We start from the raw sequence: 4,560 nt of genomic DNA on the forward strand, positions 1-4,560 counted from the left end.
TGGATGACAATGCATTGGCTGGCTCTCAGAACACGGAGAGGAAGTTTGCAATGCACTCTTGGCACTTCTAAATTGGGAAATCTTAGTATTTGTAATGGAGCATGCCTTTATGAAAGGCTTTTGTGAGGCTGCCCTCAGTAAGCTACACCCCTGAGAATAGCAGCCAGATCTTCTCATTTATATATGTCTCCTAATACTTTAATATCTGATGCAAAGTACTCAGTGAATGAGCAAACAGCCGTACCCTAGGGGCAGCAACATGGTTACTTGGTTAACAGTGAATCCATAGGGAGATGATGGAATTGGGATGGCCACGTGCTTAAAGAACAGCACAGATGTTTAGGATGTGGAAGAAATTCTGAAGAAGGCAGCGTGTCTGTAATACATAACTTTTCTTTCCTGGGTCAATATCCAGAAGCATTCTCTGTCTCATGTAGACACATTCACACACACACACACACACACACACACACACACACACACCCCAGGTTTCAATATAGACCTGTCTGGCCTGGAACTATGTAGAGCAAGCTAGTCACAACTTTACCTTCTGCCTCCTGAGCACTGTGACTAACAATGTGTACCTCCACACCTGTAGACTTGAGTACTCATAAAAACTTGGGAGGTGTTAGATTTGGGTAGGGGAATCATTTTTTTTATCCCTTCTCATATTTGACAATTTTGTAACAGCTTTGTCTAGTTGTGCAAAAAACTTATTTTGCATCATTATATGAATAGCAGAATTGAAATGCTTATAACAATAGATTGTAGTAGTCAAATAAAGTGATGGATATTATAACATTAGTCCTCAAAGTCATAAAATATTCAACTAAGAAACGAGGAAGGAAAAACATTTTCTTGGATGATATGATATGTTTGAGAAGTTAAAATGTCCAGTGCTCTAGAGGCTCAGCATCAAATATAAGTTAGGGACACTTAATGATATGCAAACCCACATGGGATTGACTTTACACTATTGTCCTATGTGACAAGCAGGGAGGTGCCTGAGTGACCTGTAGGGACCAAGGCAGTATAAAAAGGTGTTCAAAATGAAAGATTTACAAGATGGTGCCAACAAGGTGTTAACTTCCTTGCAAGCTCCAGAACAGACTCACTGACATAACCAGTCCTCTCTGTCAGCTACATGGCTACTGAGTGTAGCAAAAAGGGTTGGCGGGAGCAATTCCCACAGTGTTGGAGGCAACAGAGCTTTCTAGGACACTGAGCGTTCAGTAAACCCCTTGTTAGTTACAAAGAGCAATAAGGCCACCTCAACCTACTGAGTGACTTCATTTGCTCTAGTTCCTTTGTGAATCCATTGTTCATAACCTTTCAAAGGCCGACATCACCCTCTCTTGTACTCATTTTAGCTGTAGGTCCTCTAACTCACGACCATCAGATCATTTGGGTGCCTGCCTCTCCCTTTCTCCTGCTCATGCCACTGGGTCTCCACCCTTCTTTCTCTGAGGTCTGTACTTATACTTTGACTCAGATACCTCTGGTTAGGTAGGGTACCTGGGTGGAGCCACATTGCATTCAGTATCCAGTCTGACTACTGTCTCTCTGGATTTGCTGTGCTGTGCCTCTGTATCCTGGGTCCCTGTGCAACTATCTTAACTTGAGGGTTTTCCTTTTCAGGGACACTCACTCATAAAGTGTTACTCAAGTTCATTCAGAAAGTGGCACTGAAGTTCACAACACTAGTCTCCTCTTGGGAAAATTTGATAGTTGTCCTCCAGTTTATTACTCGTGGATGTATTTCCCAGCTTGCTTGGAGTTTAGCCATGTTGCTAAAGGTACCTCACATTAATGATTGGGCGGATGTCTCAACGTGGTTGGTAGGGTTACTTGTGAATGAGCTTTTGGAGGTTGACTCCTTATGTTCAGACATATTTGTTGCAAACAACAGGATGGAAAGATTTCATTGATTCCTCAGAGTTTGATGATCACACAATATATATCTTCAAGATCCAGTGTGTGTGTGTGTGTGTGTCTGTGTGTGTGTGTGTGTGTGTGTGTGTGTGTGTGTGTAGCTCTATGGTTAACATGTAATAGAGAGAATATTTAGCCACATATCAGCATTCACTCTGATAGATGTAAAATTAAATAAAAATGATGAATGAATGAATTAATGAATGAATGAATGAAAGAAAAGGTTTTTATCTTCTAAGACACCATGATAGTTAATATTTATTGTCAAATAGACAAGATTGGATATGGAATCACCAGAAAGACAGACTTCTGGATGTGCAGCTGTGAGGGATTATCTAGATCATTGGGTCTCAACTTTCTTAATGCTTGGGTCCTTTAATACAATCACTCATGTTGTGGTGACCTCAACCACAAATTATTTTCATTGTTACTTCATAACTGTAATTTTACTACTGTTTTGAACCCTAATGTGTTTTCCGATGGTCTTAGGCAACCCCTAAAAAGGGGTCACAAGCCACAGTGTGAGAGCCACTGATCTAGATTTTGTTAATTGAAGTGGAGTCCTCCCTTTAAATGTTGTAGGACTATCCCCTGAGTGAGGGGTCTGGTCGGAATAAAAGGGAGGATGGGGGCTGACAGGGGTACTCATATCTCTCTGCTTCTGGTCTCCTGACAGTGTGACCGACAGGGTGAGCAGCTCATTCCAGCTCCCACTGCCTCCGTGTCTCTGCTGTGACAGACTGCAAGCTAGAATGAACCTTATCCCCTTTAAGTTGTTTTGTCCATGTATTTTATCCCAGCCATGGAGATATCTAACACAGACATGGCCTTTGGTTTATTGTAGGGTTTTTTTTTTCCTCCAGTAGAAAGCAATCAAAAACCTGGTTGTCATGCTGCCTACCTGTCAGAACAATTTTGGATGTCACTGTCTGAAACAAGGACTTCCCATTGGTATCTTACTTTGAATTAGAGTTCTGGGTAGTAGCTGTAGGGAACTAGGGTATTATTTTCTTCTGGAATGAACATAATCCTTGTGGCTCATGAATCAAGGAAATTCAATTCTATGGGAATCATGGTTTCTAGTGGAATTCAGCTTTCTAGATGATAATTCCCAGCATCAGTGATTATTACAAACTATCTGACTATGTTAAAAGCATTTAATAAATTGCTTCATTCTATTGTATTATTGGGCCTGGGTAAGCGTCAAAAAGCTCGTCTAATTATGCTTATATTATTTTAAAGTTTTAAATGGATACTTTAGGTTTCTTCATAAAATCATCATACCAGCCCACTTTTCTTGGACAAGTTGTTTTCTCCATGCTAGATGTGACCTTCTGATCCTAGCTGTCACTTGTGACAGATTAGGGCTTCCAGGCTCAGAAATGCAGATCCTGTAGGTCACATGTCCCAGAAATGGAAAATGTGATGTCTCCCAAGGGCCAGATATACAGACCGTTATATCATCTCACACTCTGAGAGAGCCCTCTTTGTAGAGTTGCCGAGCATCCTCTGAGTGTACAGCATCTTTATCTCTGACCTCCAAGCAGGGTCATTGCTGTAACAGCTGACAGAAAGCTTTCAGGAGTGAATGCATGCTTAGCGGAGTCAGGTGGCATGCTCGGTCCAGCATGGTGATCATTTCTGACAACGCTGATCGGGGATGTCTTCTGGAGACCATTGATTTCAATGTCAGGCAGATGAAAAGTAGCATATTGATGAGCTTTTGTCATTACTTTGCCAAAGGTGTCTTGTCAGATAAAAGACCAATAGAGGAAGCCAACTTAAGACAGCCCATCACATCAATTTTCTTAGTGCTGAGGGGAAGAGAAAGAACTGTGATATTTAAACTAATCGATGCCTATAAAGCTACTCTTAAACTCTTACAACAAAATGTTTTGATTTTCAAAAAAAAAAAAAAAACATGCTACAAAAAGAAAAAGATAAAGGAAAATAAGTTAAGAACGTTGAACTAAAAGTTTGCCATTTGTGGAGACACCGTGTTTACAAACGAGAATGTTCAACATTTCCTTGTTTTAAAGGCTTTTCTGTGTAGCATGAAAACACACAGTGCCTTGTGCAGTAATTGATGACGTTCTTATATTGGCTCCTAATTCTGACAGCAGAAAACAAGCCCAGTATGGATTCTGCGCTCCAAAATCAGGAAGAGCTTTATGCTGGGGTTCCGGTTAGCATCCTAAAGGACTCTGAGAGTGGCGCCATGTGAACAACGTCAAAGGAAGGGACGTGTCCAGTCTCTGTCCTTCTGAGAACTCACCCCCAGTGTGAAGAAGACCAGGAAAGTGCCAAGCGATAGCTCAGGAAAGCAAACGTTTCCACACCTGTAGCTTGTGACTTGAGACTCCTCAAATGACCCATGTCATTATCTTTTCTAGTAAATGTTTTGAGTAGTCACAGGTTTATCTTTAGCAGGAGAAGAGGAAGATACACCAACGATCTTTCAAGAAAGGAGGATTCCAAAGTCAGTTTAGCAGTAGTGTGGAGCCGTTCCTCTAGGAGGACAACAGGATCAGGATGCCCCAGCTCAGGTCGGCCCCTCTGCCCCAGCTCAGGTCGGCCCCTCTGCCCCAGCTCAGGTCGGCCCCTCTGCCCCAGCTCAGGTCGGCCCCT

This window comes from Mus pahari, chromosome 20 (assembly GCF_900095145.1).
Source record: "Mus pahari chromosome 20, PAHARI_EIJ_v1.1, whole genome shotgun sequence".
Classification (NCBI taxonomy): domain Eukaryota; kingdom Metazoa; phylum Chordata; class Mammalia; order Rodentia; family Muridae; genus Mus; species Mus pahari.